The sequence below is a fragment of the Mesoplodon densirostris genome, chromosome 15 (assembly GCF_025265405.1).
Source record: "Mesoplodon densirostris isolate mMesDen1 chromosome 15, mMesDen1 primary haplotype, whole genome shotgun sequence".
In the NCBI taxonomy this organism is placed as follows: domain Eukaryota; kingdom Metazoa; phylum Chordata; class Mammalia; order Artiodactyla; family Ziphiidae; genus Mesoplodon; species Mesoplodon densirostris.
Window position 1 is genome coordinate 67,690,724 of NC_082675.1, and position 17,750 is coordinate 67,708,473.

Here is a 17,750-nt window from a genome sequence, read left to right on the forward strand (position 1 = left end):
TCCTAGGGAAGGGGAAAGACTGGATAAATTATGCCCCTTTCAGTTAATGCTCATCACTATTCAATTCCTTACTGTAAAGTATGGCATCCAGTAGGCTCACTCTGCATGTACACTGAATGAAAGGATGTTTGAAAAAAGAAAACTGACCTTATGACTGAAAACCATTTGAAGTGCACAGAATCACAACTGTGGACTGTCTCCTAAATGTTCCTTACCATTATTCCCCTCCCCAATAAAATTTGCATTTTAGACCCTATAGTTCTGGGCCCTAGAGTCTAGGGCCTTGCCTCTGGAACTCTGATCCAGGGAGCAGCAGTTATCAGCCTCATCTGGGAACTTGTTCGAAAGGTAGACACTCCAGCCCCACCTGGGATCCACTGAATCAGAATCTGCACTTTAACAAAATCCCCAAGTGATTTGTGTGCATGTTAAAAGTTGGAGAAACACTGCTCTAAGGCACCTGGGCCACCTCCTTCCTGAGGCACCTGGTCAGGAGGCCCTCCGAGGCCCTGGCTTCAGCTTATAACTATAAGGGTCACCGGGCAGCTCCATACGGTACAGTGTGTGGCGGGCTGGAGGCTACAGAGGGTTCAAATTTCAGCTCTGCTGCTGAAGGAACTTTATCACATGGCAAGTGACTTAAAAAATTCAACTTACATGGGCTTCCCTGGTGGCGCAGTGGTTGAGAGTTCGCCTGCCGATGCAGGGGACACGGGTTCGTGCCCCGGTCCGGGAAGATCCCACATGCCGTGGAGCGGCTGGGCCCGTGAGCCATGGCCTCTGAGCCTGCGCGTCCAGAGCCTGTGCTCCGCAACGGGAGAGGCCACAACAGTGAGAGGCCTGCGTACCGCCAAAAAAAAAAAAAAAAAAAAAAAAAATTCAACTTACAGAAAACTTGCAAGAATAATACAAAGAACTTCTGTATACCTTTATCCTTATTCACCAATTATAATATTAACATTTTGCCACATATGCTTTAATATTTTCTCTCTCTACCTATATAAATATTATTAATATTTCTGAACTCTTGGAGGGTTAGTTGCATACATTGGTATGCCTTTCCTCTTAATACTTCAGTGTGTACTTCCAAAGAACATGGACATTCTCTTACATCATCACAAATCCAGGGCCAGATCCAGGGGGAGGCACGCAAGGCCTGGGAGTGAGTGATCCCAAGGGGGGCTTCCTTAAATTTTGCACCCTAGGAGCCTTGCTTGCCACACCTAGTCCTGGCCCTACACACTACAGTCATCAAAATCAGGAAATCTAACATTGATTCTGTTGCCCATATTACAATTTTGTCAATTGTCCCAATAATGTCCTCGATAGCAATTTTTTCCCCACACCCAATTCAGAATCATGTGTAGAGTTTAGTTGTCATGTCTATTGAGTCTCCTTCAATCTACAACCGTTCTTTAGTCTGTCATGACATTGACATTTTTGAAAAATAAAGATCAGTTCTCTGGCTTCCTTGGTGGCGCAGTGGTTGAGAGTCCGCCTGCCGATGCAGGGGACACGGGTTCATGCCCCGGTCTGGGAAGATCCCACATGCCGCGGAGTGGCTGGACCCGTGAGCCATGGCCGCTGAACCTGCGCGTCCGGAGCCTGTGCTCTGCAACAGAAGAGGCCACAGCACTGAGAGGCCCGTGTACTACAAAAAAAAAAAAAAAGATCTGTTCTCTTATAGAATGTCCCTCAACATGGGGACAAGTTTTTAAAATCTCCTGATGGTTCAGTTTAACCACCTGTAGATTGAGACTTGAGACAGGACAGGTGTGGTGGATTAAAAAGTAGCTATTACTGATTAGGAGCTTGTTGGTACCATGCTAAGTGCTTTACATGCATTATCTCATTAAGTCCTCCCTACAGCTCTGTGACAGAGGCTGTCTATTTTTTTTTTTTTTTTTTTTTGCAGTACGCGGGCCTCTCACTGTTGTGGCCTCTCCCATTGCGGAGCACAGGCTCCGGACGCGCAGGCTCAGCGGCCGTGGCTCACGGGCCCAGCCGCTCCGCGGCATGTGGGATCTTCCCAGACCAGGGCATGAACCCGTGTCCCCTGCATCGGCAGGCGGACTCTCAACCACTGCGCCACCAGGGAAGCCCCCAGAGGCTGTCTTTTTACCCCCGTTTCACAGAGGAAGAAACTGAGGCTTGGCATAATTTGTCCAATGTAAGGAGTGAAATGGGGACCTGAACCAAGTCAGTCTGCCTCCAAGGACTATTTGCTTAGTAACCATGCTAGTGATGCTTACCTAAATTTATGTAACATAAAATTCACCATTTTGGGAATTCCCTGACTGTCCAGTGGTTAGGATTCAGTGCTTCTGCTGCTGGGGCCCCAAGTTCAATCCCTGGCGGGGGAACTAAGATCCCACAAGCTGCTCAGCGTGGCCAAAAAAAAAAAAGAAAATTCACCATTTTATTTTCCCCTACATTTATTGAGATATAATTGATATATAACATCATTTAAGTTTCAAGTGTACAAAGTGATGATTTGATACATGTATATATCACAAAATGATTACCATTATAAGGTTAATAAATCTATCACCTCACATAATTACATTGTTTTTTCTTTTGTGGTGAGAACATGTAAGATCTACTGTCTTAGCAACTTTTAAGTATATAATACAGTATTGTTAACAATAGTCAGCATATACTATTAGGTCCCCAGAACTTATTCATCTTATAATTAGAAACTGGTACTTTTGGCCAACATCTCCCTACTTCCCCTGCCCCCCAGCCCCTGTCAACCACCACTTTACTCTCTGTTTCTATGAGTTTTAATATTTTAAAGTGTACAATTCAGTGTCTTTTAGTACAGTCACAATTTTGTACAACCATCAGCACCATCTAATGCCAGAACATTTCCATCACCCCCAAAAGAAACCATATATCTCCCAATTCCCCTCTCTCCTATTCCCAGACAACCACTAATCTACTTTCCGTTTCTATGGATTTGCATATATATACAATATAATACTACTGCACAGTAAAAAGGAACTAACTACTGATACACACAATAACATTTTGGATCTCAAAAACAACTGAGTGAAAGAATCCAGATACAAAAATCTGCATACTCTAAGATTTCATTTATATGAAATTCTAGAAAAACCCAAACCTTAGCAACAGGAGGCATGTCAGTGGTTACCTGGGGTCTGGAGTATGGAGGTGAGGACTGACTGCAGAGGAACAGAAGGGAACATTTTGGAGTGATGAAAGTGTTCTAAAACTGGATTGTGGTGGAGGTTATACGATGTATACATTTACCCAAATTCATCTCTACTTAAAAAAGTTTATAAATGTAAAATTATACCTCAATAAAACTGTAAAAAAAAAAAAAAAATCCCAAACATACCTGTCTTCCATTGTTCAACTCATCAGCATGTCTTCCTTCATAGGCTGGCCCCGAATCTATCTTCCCAGCCTCACCTCCCACCTCTCCCCTCCGTGCATTCACTCAACAAATACTCTAACATTCCATGCAAGGCCCAGTGTTAGGCACTCTGGAGGGAGTGAGAGAAGAGAACCTCTGTCCTCAGGGGACTCACAGCCTAGTCTGGGAGCAGAAAGAAAGGGTGCTCAGCCTTGAAAAACATCAGGGGTCCTAGAGGATCACTGAGTCTTATAGGAGAGGAAGAAGAAGATACGTTCCAGTCGCTTTGAATTTCAAGTTGCAAACAAGTTTCAATTTTTTTTTTTTTTTTTTGCGGTACGCGGGCCTCTCACTGCTGTGGCCTCTCCCGCTGCGGAGCACAGGCTCCGGATGCACAGGCTCAGCGGCCATGGCTCACGGGCCCAGCCGCTCCGCGGCATGTGGGATCCTCCCGGACCAGGGCACGAACCCGTGTCCCCTGCATCGGCAGGCGGACTCTCAACCACTGTGCCACCAGGGAAGCCCCCAAGTTTCAATTTAATTTTTTGAATAGGGAATACATTCGCATGGTTCAAACATAAAAGGAAGTGTACAGTGAAAACTTTCCTCCCACCCATCCCCCATCTGCCCAGTTCCCACTCCATTCCACAAAACCACAGCTGTCATAAATACACATTACTTTTCCTCCTTCTTAACAGAAAAGATAGCATAATATACACATGGTCCTGGGCCTTGCTTTGTCATTTGGCAGTAAACCTTGGAGATCTTTCCATACAGGTACAGCAAAAAATTTTCCTCTGACAGTTATATAGTGTTCCTTTGTATGGATGTGCCATAATTCATTTATCCATCCTCCTTTTGGTAAGCATTTGAGTTATTCCCAACAGCCTGTTACGGCAAACAATGCCACAGTAAGTAACCTCTTATAAGTAGTATATTATGTTTTGTTTTGTATATGGCCAAATATATCTGTGGCTACATACTGAAATTTTTTAAAATCATTTACAAACACATCAACCACTTCCACATCTCTAGGCTGTTTTCTCTGCCTTGAAAGTCCCCGCTCAATCCCTTTCTACTGGCAAACTCCTGCTTTACCTCAACATCTAGCTCAAATGTCACTGTCTTGTGAAGACTTCTGAACTCCCTCAGGCAAGATGGGGTTGCTCTTTCTCTTTTCCCTCACATATTCCATCCCCACATCACCAGAATTATCTACTAACACTTCGCTCTTCCCCCACTTGACTGGGAGGTACTCAAGGGCATGTGCTATAGTAGATGTATCTCAGAATCCCTTAGAACTCAGTACCTGGTAGATATTGAATAAAACGTTCATCGCATGAATGGTTAGGACTGACAAAGAGGGCTCGTGTTGCTCCCGTCCCTCACTTTCAGCTGCCTCCCAGCCTCTGTTCATACTTAGAGGACTGCCACCAGACAAAGGTGGGCCGTGATTTCCCTTCCCCTCCCACCTAATTCTCTCCTTCCTGCCTTCACCCCTTTCCCCCCTCGGGAATCTGTCCACAGCTGCCCTTGTGGCCCTTGCTGGATCTAGCTATTACGGCGGTTTAGGAAGGAAGGAAGGAAGGAAGGAAGGAAGGAAGGGGAGAAAGAAAAGAAAGCAAAAGAAAAGAAAGAGAGAGAAAAGAAAAGAAGAGAAAAGAAAGAAAGAGCAAGCAAGCAAGAAAGGAACTGGAGCCTTGGCTCCACCCATCTTCTCTCTTCCTCATCAAGTCTGGCTTTGGCCGCCTCTAAAGCTAAAACAACAAATCACCTGATAGTCAAATGCACATCAGTCACCCTCAAGCATAACCTCCTACGCTTTAAGCCAGAGGAGATGACAGAGTTTACTATAGTGCTTTTAGGAATGTGGGAAACAGTGTTCAGGTAAACCAGTGTTAAGTGATCGTCAAAGGCAACATGGATAATTGTAAAAAAAAAAAACCCAAAACACTGGGTTAACCCCAAAATATTCATGTACTAACTCTTGCCTGGAGCTGTTAATTGCTATGTCATTTCCACAAGAATACTGTATATTATTCTATTCCTTCCTAGGTGGGCAGTACAGGAGGTGAGAGCTCTCTGTCTCCATCTCTGGGATGAAAAGGTTAAAACTCTGTATTCTCCTCACCCTGGGGAAGCTCCAGTTCACAGGAGGTGGAGCCATCAAAGAAAACAAAAGGGAAAGAAAGCTTTCAAGCCTTTGCCTGCCCAGGACAGAGATGGATCTGGGAATTGAGACGTTTCACCCAGGGAGGTCTCAGGAAAGGTGGTAGCTTAGATCCTTTGGGGGCTGTGGTCTTCAAATTTTCTTGCTTACCTCCTAAAAGAAATTTGACAAACTATGTTTCTTCCTGTATTTTTAAAGGTCATATGTAAAATGTTTCATCTTAAGTTTAAATAATGGCAAAGTTTTTTATTTTTGGCATATTATAGGTACTGGCATTTAAAAATAAGATTGTTACATCATTCTTTAAGTGTATCCAAGGGAATCTAAATATCACGATGCATCTATCATCCATTTAAAAAATACATAAAAAGCATTTCTTTAAAAGAAGTTTAACATCATTCTTTATCTCTTTATCTTATATTTCCATTCCACTTGCCCTGGAACATTTTAATGTAATATTTTAGGCTGGAAAGTCTTTTATTGATCAGCCTATTTTATTTCCCTATAAAAATTAAAAAAAAAAAACTTTGAGCCTCTAAGTTTAAAACATTTATCTCAATTGTATTACCAATATAATTGTGTCATTCATTTGGTTCAATTTTGAATATCTAATTTATCTAAATTACATACTATGAATTTTGATCAACCATTAAAGTGTAGAATATTTTTGCCAGAATAAAATAGGGTTCAGAGTCAACTCTATTTCTCATTTCCACTTGTATGGATAGAAGCATGAAACACCTTGTTCATTCATTCAACAAATATTTATTGAGCTCCTCCTATATGTCAATAGGAACTCTAGGCACTTGGGATAACTTAGTAAACACTACAGATAAATCCCTCCTCTTGTGGCACTTTCATTCTAGGGGGAGATGATAGACAATAAGCACTAAGCATAACACATAAGTAAATAAGACAGTATGTTAGAAGCTAAGAGCTATGGGAAAAGACAGAGCAGGGTAAGGGTGATCTGGGTGTAGAATGAGGGTTCAGAACAGGTTGTGATTTCAAAAAGGTCAGGGTGGGCCTCACTGAGAAGATGACATTTGACTAAAGTAAGTGAGGGAATTAGCAATGCAGATATTTGGGGAAACCTGTTCCAGGCAGAGGAAACAGCTAATGCAAAGGTCCTACCTTGGGAACCTGGCTGGTGTCTTCTAGGGTTAGCTAGGAGGTCAGTAAGTCTACAGCAGAGTCATCCAGGAGAAGAGTAACAGGAGATGCGATTAGAGAGGTAATGATCAGAAGTGTGGTGATGGTGTAGATCTCATAGAACCCTGTAGACTATTTTAAGGATACAGACTTTTACTCTGAGTGAAATGAGGAGCCATTGCAGGGATTTAAGCAGAGGAATGATATGATCTGACTTGTATTTTAGAAGGATCACTCTGGCCGTTATGTTGAGAATAGCCTGTAATGGGCAAGCAGGAAAGCAGGGAGAGCTTTTAGAAGACTACCCCAAGCATGAGATGATGGTGGAACAGACCAGGGGCAGCAGTGGAGGTGGTGAGGAATATTCTGACTCTGGACTAGACACGGGATGTATAAGAAAGCGGGAAGTCCAGCATGACTCCAGGGGTTTTTTAAAAAAATTTTTTTAATTCATTTTTATTTTTTATCTTTGGCCGTGTTGGGTCTCTGGCGCTGCGCACGGGCCCTCTCCAGTTGCGGTGAGCCGGGGCCTCCCTTCACTGTGGTGTGCGGGCCGGCCCGCGGCCCGCCCCCCTGCACCGCAGAGCATGGGCTCCAGGCACACAGGCCTCAGCAGTTGTGGCACGTGGGCTCAGCAGCTGTGGCGCATGGGCCCAGCCGCCCCGCGGCATGCGGGATCCTCCCAGGCCAGGGCTCGAACCCGCGTCCCCCGCACTGGCAGGCGGACTCCCAACCACCGCGCCACCAGGGAAGCCCCCTCCAGGGTTTTTGATCTGAGCAACTTGAAGGGTGGACTTGTCATCAACTGAGACAGGGAGGTTGTTGGGCTGAACAGATTTGAGGGAGGAGATGTGCAGTAGGCTGCTGGGTATCATAATCTGGAATTTAAATGAGAGGTCTGAGCTGAAGATATAAATTTGGGAGTTGTCATCATATATGATGATCTCATGTATCTTAGATGGTACTGAAAGTCAGGAGGCTTGATTAGATCACCAATGAAATGTGAGTAGAGATAGAAAAGAGAAGAAATCCAAGGAATGAGCCCTGAGTCATTACAAGGTCTGGGAGAGAGATGGAATCAACAAAGAAGAAAGAAGTAAGGGAATGAGGGATCTGATGAAGTGATGAGGAGGAAAACCAAGAGGGTGTAGTTAAAAAAAAAAAAAAAGGTGAATCAAGTGGTTAGCTGTATCAGTTGTTACAAAGAGGTCAACTTAAGATGATAATTGAGGGCTTCCCTGGTGGCGCAGTGGTTGAGAGTCCGCCTGCCAATGCAGGGGACACGGGTTTGTGCCCCGGTCCGGGAAGATCCCACGTCCCACATGCCGCGGAGCGGCTGGGCCCGTGAGCCATGGCCGCTGCGCCTGCGTGTCCGGAGCCTGTGCTCCGCAACGGGAGAGGCCACGACAGTGAGAGGCCCACGTACCGCAAAAAAAAAAAAAAAAAAGATGATAATTGAGAATAGGTCATTGGACTTAGGCAATGTGAAGTTCATTGTTGACCTCGACAAGAACAGTTTTGACAAAGTGATAAGGATGAAAGCATGAATGGAGTGGGTTTAAGAGAGGGTGGGAGACCCTCTCAGCTGAAGACCTAAAATATGCCACATATGTAATCTCATGTGGGTTGTTACGATTCTATTACCTATGTATGTAGTCTTAACATATACATCATATTTGGCATGTTTTTCAACTTTATATTAAATGTATCATATGCTATGTATTCTGTTGCTCTAGAGTGGGAGAAGAACTAGAGACAGCACAGAAAACTCTTTTAGGAGTTTTGTTGCAAAGGAAGCAGAGAAATGGGGCAGTTACTGCCAGTGGAAGTGGGTCAAAGAGAAGATTTCGTAGGACTGGAGAAATAACAGCTGCTTATAAAAGTTTATGGGAATCACCCAATAGAGAGGGAAACATTGATAAGAGAGAGGAGGGAGGATAATTGGTGGAGTGATGGTGACACCCTTGATTGAGCAAGATGATACTGGGGTCTCTTGCCTTAGCAGAGGGACTGGCTTTAGCTAGCAGCATGGAAAATTCACCTACGTAATGGAAGGGAAGGTGGAGAAGAGGTTACAGATGCTGGTATGTGGGTATGGGTAGATGAGATGGCGAGATTCTGTGTAAGTTTTCACGTCATTGCTTCAACTTTCTCACTGGAATAGGAAACAAGGTTATGAATCAAAAACGAGGATGAGAGGGAAGGAGGTACACGTTGGAGGACAGAGAGGTAGGACATCCAGAAGAATGGAGAAGGGAAGTAGAATTCCTGGGCAGCACTAAGGACCCACGTGAAGTTCCAGGTGATGAAATTAAAGTGAAACTAGTCAGCGTGATGGTGTTTTTCTTTAGTTACATTCAGAGGTACGGGGGCTGGTGTGAAGTAGATGGAGAGCTGGCTTGAATCAGGATTGTGGTTTTGCCCAGTAAGCGCGGCAAAGGGGGAAGAGGAAAGGGGGTTGAGGGTGTGTGCCAGGGAGTGATTGTAATGACTGGCCAGGAGTGTAAGCTGGGTAAGGATGGGAGAGAGGATAAGTGGATTGCAGAGTTGTTGGAGTTCGAGTACTACAGGGAAGTATGGAAATAGGAGGGGCTGTTCAGAGTGTGAGGTGTTTGAAACTGTGAAGAAGTTATTGAGTTTGATGAGGCTCTCGTGGTTATGCCAAAGGAATAAGTGGCTGAGTTAGGGTAGGACAAGATCCTTGGAGGAGACGTCAAGGAAATGAGAGGGCAGGGAATGGGGATGATCATCGGGTATAGATTATAAGCGTTTAGGATTAAGACTGAAATGGTACTGGAGTGACTGACAAGAGCAAATGATGAAAAAATGAAGAGGAATGAGAGCAATGATGAGGGATACTGAATGACAAGATTTAAAGCTGCAGGTGAATGGGGAGGAGAGAGGGGGATGGTCTGGAAGCATTGTGGAGGAGCAAGCAGGAGGCCTACCTCACCTCCAGGCCCAGTCTATGAGGCTCATGGTTAAAAATACAGGACCTACGACTTGAGAGGGGGAGGGGAAGGAGTGCCCCAGGGGAAAGTCAGGTTTCCCTTAAACAAGGAGGCAACGGAACCTGAAGAAATTCTGAGGAGGTTGAGCTTATAGGAATTGTCCTTTGAATAAATAAATAGAGACTCTAATGTGGCCCCATATGATCCCACCTCCAGGTGTTCATGTCCTGTGTGGTCTCCTTCCCCTGAGTGGGGGTGGGACTTGTGATTTGCTTCTGGCCAACAAAGTATGGCAAAGGTGACAAGATGCAAGTGTATAGATAATTGCTAGAGATAGGAATGGAAGAAGTTCAGATATAGCAACGTTACTCAATTCTTTTAACTCCTTCTGAGGTATACTGCCAAGAATCACATGTTGATCTATTATCAAATCACATAGTTAGGTTTTCCTTCAATTTTGTTGATAGCAAATAACTGAAAACCACCTGACTTGCAAGATAACTTATAACCATTCGCTTTGAGTCATTCACTTTCTCAGCACAGTCACCAGTTTCTGACTTGTTCCTCTGAATTGTCCTGGAGGTTTTTTACATCTTGGATCAATGTGCCTTAGTAATGGGTGAGAGTTTTTACTTTGGTTGGACGCCGGGAGTAGAACAGTTTTGAAAGGGGATGCTGTGTCTTCAGGTGCTTTCTCAAGCTGAGCAATTTTTTTTTTTTTTTTAAATCTTTGCCCGCATGCAGCAGGCGGGATCTCAGTTCCCCCACCAGGGATCGAACCCGTGCCCCTTGCATTGGGAGCATGGAGTGTTAACAACTGGACCGCCAGGGAAGTCCCAAGCTGAGCAATTTTAGACTATAGTACGCATTGCAGTGAGGCACCTGGAAATGAATTCCCTTAAAACTAGTCTTGGAAAGTCTTCATAAACCCCAGGGAACACCAGTTTGAAGACGACAGTTTTAGAGACTGTCGTGCAAAAGAGGAAAGAGCCCAAGCTGTGAAAGAGAGGACAGCATGGGATTAGGGAACTGGGTGTAAAACATAGGTGGGGGAATAGACAGTTTCTGGGCGACAAGATTTAAGACATAACTTTAGAGCCTTCCGACAGTAATTAGTCTTGGTGGGACCCCAACAGAAATATTTCCTGGTTGGTGAAAAAATATGTATGTAATTAGTTTGTGTTTTCTGAAACTTTAAAAATATCAAGTAAATGCATTCATCCTGTAAAATTTTCAAATAAAAGAAGTATAAAGTCAAGAGCAGGGTTTACACCTTTCCCTACCCAGCAGGTAACCTAGTTAACAGGTGTCTTGTAGGACCTTGAAAGTCCCTTCCAACTCCGAGGTCTGACTAAATCTCTTCCAACAGGAACCACTGACTTTCCATAACACCTGTCCAGGCTTTCAAATCTATGGTTCCATGATTGGCCTGCGCACCTTTTCAACCTAAGAAGGCATCTCAAGAGTTTAAACACCTTTGGATCTAGTGACCCAGGGCTGCAGTCATCCTAGTCTCTTTCCAAAGTACTAAACCGCTACAACTACCTTCTCCCCAGAGCAAGGTATTAAAGTCTAATTTTTGTGCCCACGCTGGTCCTCATAAACGAGGCCCGCTTGATCGCTATTTATAAACTTACTGGACACCCACCACACGCCGAGTTCTCCCGCGCTGCTTGGGTACTTTTTGGCAAAGGGACGCCCATTTGTCTGATGACCACTCCCTCCAAGCAGCCTTTCCCCCGACCTTTGCGGGAAGCGCCCTCGGCCAGGGCGATCCCAGGTTGGGACTCGGGGCTCCCCGCCGAATGTGCTGCCCCGCAGGCGCCTGCGCAGAACGACCCTCGTCACTCCGGCTGGAGGCGGGGGCAGCCAAGAGAAAGGAAAGCTGCGGGGGAAAAGGGCCAAACCCTGAAATTACCCGGATGTGGTCTCTGCGCGCGCATGCTCAGTGTCCTCTCGACAAGTTGGCAGCAACAACACGGCCCTGGTCGTCGTCGCCGCTGCGGTAACGGAGCGGCTCGGGTGGCGGAGCCCGCGTTCGCGGCTGCCCTCTCTCCTCCGGAGGCCCTTCCCGCCCTCCCCTCGGCTCCACGGCCGCCCACGGGTGAGGGGAGCCGGGCGCCCCGCGAGAGGGGCCCCCTGCCGCGGGGCGGCCCGGGAGCTCGAGGCGGCCCGGCCCGCGCGGGCAGCGGCGCGGCGCCGAGTAAGGGCGGCCTGGCCCGGACGCCTCAGCGCGGGTGCCGAGGAGCGCTCCGGGCCGCCGGGGGAGGGACGGGCCTGGCGCCCCCGCGGACGAGCCGCCGCGTGAGAGCGGACGCCCCTCGCCGTCGCCTGAGCCCAGGTAACGCGCCATGTCCCCTCCCCTTCTCCCGACCGGGCCCGCGCACCCCGCCCGCGGCTTCCCCGCCCCGGGGCGGGCTCCCCGCGGTGGCGACGGCGTGGAGCGCGCGGGAGGCCGGCGGGCCGGCCCGGAGAACCAGCGCGGCCGCCTGACGGGCCGGCGGCCCCGGCGCGGGTCGTACCGAGCCATGGTGCCTCGCGTCCGTCGGTCTCCGGGGTCGGTCCTCCGGCCCCGAACTCCCTTCGCAGTTTGTTGCGGAATCAAGTTGAACTCGGGCTGGGACTCCTACAGCGGCCGCCGCTGCTCTTTGTTGTTCTGAGTAGTTTCAGTGTCCCTCCTGGCCGAGCGAGTCGGGTCGGAGTGTACTGCCTTAGGTCTAAATGAAAGTTGTAAATGGTTTGTCTTAATTTCTTTTCTCAAGCAAATTTTTGTTTTCTCTTTGTCCCTTATTTTCTCCTCCTGGTTGAGTCATTCCAGTTGTTTCTGGCTTTGGTTTGTTTACTTATTTTTTGAGTATTGTGGGTGATGGCGGTATGCAGGAAACATTCTTAGCAGCTAACTGACACCCGCCCCCCGCACTCCTAATGAAAAATAAAAGACATAGTTTATCTTATTGCTAGGACTACAAGTACTGAGCGTGAAATTGGTGTGGGGTGTGTAGGGCGGTGGCTCCATCACATGCCCCAAACTGCTGTTACGATTTCTTAAGCTAGATTTTAAAAGATTTTCGAAGAAATTGGTGTGTTTTGTTAACTTGAACGGGTTTTTTTTTGGGGGGGGGAATAGAGAGGTTTAAAAAAAAACCTATTGAAAATTGATAGTTATTCCCCCGCCCCGAAAACCCTAGTAAAATTTAAAAAATATATTTGCCTATTTTCCAATAGTTTATTTTGAATTTAGTTTCTTAACGCCTTTAGTTTTGGGACTGTAGTTTAAGGTGAAACTGCCAGTTATTTAGGAATAATAAATATAAGATAATGGAGAATCATTTTAATTAGTCTCAGTTGACTTTGTAAAAGCATGTTGTCTTGGCTGATTTTTAACAACATTTGAGTTTTGCAAGAATTAGCATCCTTTTAGTCCCAGTAGCAGTTTGACTATTCGGGTGTTAAAGTAATTAGATTCAGAACGTTGCACTTGAATAGTTTTTATTGTAGTTTTCATAAATTGTCTTTGCTAAGTTGTACTTACAGACTATATTTCAGCTGAAATATAGCCTGGGGGGTTCTAATGTGCAATTTTTCTTTTTCTGCTAAAGATTTATTTTCTCTTTTGCAAAGTTCTGATATGGTTAGTACGTGACATTTCAAATTGTAAATGATTGATATAATTAACATCTTAAAATATGATTTTTTAGTTACAGTGTTTCTCCCATAATGTTATGATTTTGAGTTTGTTACAGTACAAGTGTAATACAGGTAGGCCAAGCGTTTAAAATTTGGAGTATCTTTAGGTCTAAGGGTGGTGATGAATTATGTAGGTATAAGTTGTTGGAATTAAAACTAAGAGTTCTAGAGAAAATTTATATAACATTTTGTGAGTCTATTAATAGAAGTGACTTTTTCTTTGCTTTCCAGGTTTTTGGGTGAGGTTGCTTTAAGGAGGTATTGCATCTTAATTTTTTTATTTTTGAAGTGGGAGCGCCTAAGTAGAAACTTCTATGTTTAGCCGAGTTTCTTCCTTGTATATCTTGAGCGTAGAAAAAACTGCAAACCCGTTTCAGATTTAATGAAAACTTGTGCTGAGAAAGTCACTTTGAAATTTTTCGGAGTAAGTATTGTAGGCATCATTGACCTTTTCCGACGTCTTTGCTGCTCGAAGCACTTCTACTTATGCTAGGAAGCAGCAAATCTTATTTCTAAAAACCTATACTTCACTTTCTTAAGCTACATTTTAGTTGAGCTGTTTCACCATTTGTGTGTGAATTAATTTTTCTGCATTCCCCTTCAGATTTCCCCCCCCCCAAATTAAAGAGCAAGTATTAAACTAATTTATGCTGTCCAGTCACACTCCAGCTCTCTGGCTTTGAAGCTGTTTTTTCTGATCGAGCCGGTGTTATAGTAACATCATTAGACACTATTCTAATTGAGCTGTGAATTGCTGAGGCCTCTACTAGGGCAGTTAACCCTACAGGATCTGCCTCACTCATTACATTTAAAATGCATATTTAGTCTCATCTAAAATTTTGTCTATTTTGGTGAGAACATACATTATTTTTCTTATGTTTAAGCTTTACTTATTTCAGTTCTGTTGTGTCGCCTTCTAGCTTATGCGTAACTTTTTTTTCATTTTTTTATTCAGTGATTTTAGAGTGAATGGTTCTTTAAACATGTTAGCCGTTTCCCTGCTCGTTGTATATGTTTGGATTTCCTTTTTTTCCCCTAGAAGATAGTGTAGTTAGGCAGAAATTTTTGTTTTGTTTCAGTGATGATTAAAGGTGAGGTGACAGTCATGTATAAAACTAATTGACTGAAATGAGTTTGATTGATTTCATTATTTTCTACACTAAAGTTAAAGGAGTTAGATCAGCATAACACAGGATTTAATACCACTTTGTTAAATTATCAAATTTTGGGTTTTTTGTTCCACAATTGATGAAGATTCAATTGTTTTAAAAAGAGAAATTCAAACAGTTGACAAATATGTCTAGATATTATTCATTTGAGCAACTTTTAGTATGGTACTATTAGCATCATAATATGCCAAAACATACGCTTAATAATGAGTCAGATTTAGAATTTTTTTTCTCATCCTAATATGTGTAATTTTGGTGATAGGAAATGTGGCTAAATTCCAGTTTCTCAGGAACAAGATATTTTAGGTTGTGTCACCTTGACACTATTACGTGGTGTACTTGGCATCCAGGAAAATTTGTTTTAACCATGACAGTGGATAAAAACTAGGGTAGTACTTATTTATGTAAAACTAAGATGATAGGTCATCAGAATCTTATAATTTAAGTCTTGATTATTTACTACTGCAGATTATAGGTCAGATAGCTACTAGAGATTGTAAAGAGTGCCTATTTTTTTAAAATTTATTTTTGCTGTGTTGGGTCTTCGTTTCTGTGCAAGGGCTTTCTCTAATTGTGGCAAGCGGGAGCCACTCTTCATCGCGATGCGTGGGCCTCTCACTATCGCGGCCTCTCTTGTTGCCGAGCACAGGCTCCAGACGCGCAGGCTTAGTAGCGGCATGTGGGATCCTCCCAGACCAGAGCTCGAACCCGTGTCCCCTGAATTAGCAGGCAGATTCTCAACCACTGCGCCACCAGGGAAGCCCCAAGAGTGCCTATTTTTACATCTTAATTTAAAGTTGGTGATAATTGTAAATACCTTTAAGCTTAAAGACTGTACTTCATTATTTACATTTTAAATGACAATTGTTTGCCGTTTGGAAAACTTGTAACTGTATTGGATTCCTCTTTTTATTGCTTTTTCACTCCCAAGGTTTAGGGCAGTGGTTCTCAACCTCGGCTACATTTTGAAATCTCTTGGGGAGCTTTACAAAATACCGATGGCTGGAACCCACCTCCAGAAATTGTGACTCAAATGGCTTGCGGTGCAGCCAGATCAGAGTTCCGAAATTGTTGAGCTATTAGGGTCCTCTAACTTCTTTTTTTTTTTTTTTAACTGTTTCATTTGTGTTAGCTTTACATTCTTTAATACAGTGATATACACATGCGTGATATAATTATCTCAGTTCTAGCTTAACGGGTTCCTTGAAGGTATTGCCACATTTGTTTTGCTTCCAAATCTGTCCCTCTGTCTCTCTCCTCTTTGAATCTCTTTCTTCATTTTTCAATTAATTTGAATTGTCTGGTGGCAAGTTATAGGAAGCTATATTTCCCCTGATGAGAAGTTGGTTTATCACTGCTATCCTAAATAGGAAGTTGATATTTTGACATATTCTAAAATGCTTACTTGGGTTCTTTTTAGAGACTAATGACTTTGTTTAGGTGCCAAACTTTGCATCTAAACTCCCAGTGGGAATTTGATCTTCCTAGAGGTTAATCTGCTTGGAAACCATCACATTTTCTAGGCATCAATTAACTGGTCACTTTGCTGGTTCCTGAGAAGCAAGTTGCATTGATTTAGGTTTTACTATCAGAGGTTAACTTACACACTGTGAGACAGTTGCTCAACAAGCCCAACTAGTTAGCAGTTCTTTAGAGATCATCTAGGGGGGCATGTTCAGTTCTCCATTTATCAATACATTACTTGAAGTAGTTCATAAGTGCTGGTCTACAAGTAGTTGCATCTGCGTCTCTGGAAGAGCTATTTAAAAAAAATAGAACAAAATATTCTTTGTCCCTTCTCAAAACACACAGATTCAGGATGAGAATGGAGTGCAGGAGGCATGGGAATCTGTATTGTTAAAAAAAAGACCTCTTGATTTTAAAACCTTTGGATATTTTAGTGTGCTTATCTTTATTGCTTCATTTGTTTTGATACAGTACAAGCTTTACTTTGCAGTCATTGGTGCACTGGAGTAATTTACTTAAAATTCATTGGGGTTCATCAAACCCCAATCTGCATGTTTAGAATGCAAATCTTATTTATGATGTCAAAAAAAAAAGACTTCTACTGAATATTTTATCTTTGGTATGTAGTAAGGTATGATTTTTGTATCTTAATGTAGATGAATGTGTGTAATTCAGGTCTTTTTCAAGTCAAAATGTGTTTCTAAACGTTAAGACTGGATTAAGGTTATTTATCAGCGGTGTTCACTAGTGAATTCTGGAGCATTTGATATCAGTATGTGGCCAGTCATTGAATCATCTGGTGAAAGGATTACTGTACATAAGCACACTAGGTGCATCTGTGTCATAGAGGTCTCCTACCAAAACTAGTTGAATGAAGAATTTTATGTGTATAGATGTTGAAATTAAGCAGCTGGCTAATAGTAAGAAAAATGGCATAACTTCTGTGTAATTAATCTTCTAAATTAGTTTCATATATTCTTGACATTGCAATTTGTTTCACTGTCTTTTTGGTAATTCGTAAAATGAAGCATGTGGAATAGCATAGACTACGTCAGTTCTTTGTAAAACTGACAACAACTCAGACTCCCAGGGTGCTTTTTAAAGGTAGGGCCCCACTCAATATATATTTAGTAGGCCTGAGCCTACTGCAGGGGGAAGTCTGATACAGCCCCTTTTGAAAGAATAAGCTAGATGACTTGATAGTCTCCTTCATTTAGAAGGTTTTGTGAAATGTATTTTTCAGTTATCAGTTATTAAAATTCATCCTACTTCACAATCTTTTAAAACGGTATTTTCCAAAGTGTGGTCCACAGACTCTTGGGGGTCCTCATGACCCTTATCTTCTAGGGGTTCATGAAATCAAAATTATTCTCATAATAAAATTGAGACATTATGTGCCCTTTTACTGTGTTGACATTTGCACTGATGGTAGGGAAACAGTGGTGGGTAAACTGCTGGCACCTTAGCTTGAGTCAAGGCAGTGGCACCAAGCACACGTTAAGCATTTGAAAAAATGCCAGTTTCAGGGGCTTCCCTGGTGGCGCAGTGGTTGAGGGTCCGCCTGCCAACGCGGGGGACGCGGGTTTGTGCCCCGGTCTGGGGGGATCCCGCATGCCGCGGAGCGGCTGGGCCCGTGGGCCATGGCCACTGAGCCTGCGCGTCGGAGCCTGCGCTCCGCGGCGGGAGAGGCCGCGACGGTGAGAGGCCCGCGTACCGCAAAAAAAAAAAAAAAAAAGCCAGTTTCACTTAAGAATATCCTTGGTGAAGCAGTAAAA

The 17,750-nt window shown here is 43.8% G+C and overlaps 1 protein-coding gene across 2 annotated transcripts in view; it reads left to right on the forward strand.

Annotated features, from left to right (window-relative positions):
- Positions 1 to 11,584: 11,584 nt before the first annotated feature.
- The window catches only part of SMAD4 (SMAD family member 4), a 59,164-nt gene continuing 52,998 nt past the window's right edge, over positions 11,585 to 17,750 (forward strand). For both annotated transcript variants that reach the window (XR_009534469.1, XM_060118068.1), the window contains exon 1: positions 11,585 to 11,993. The gene's annotated coding sequence lies outside the window, so the exon portion shown is untranslated. The remainder of the gene's footprint in view (positions 11,994 to 17,750) is intronic.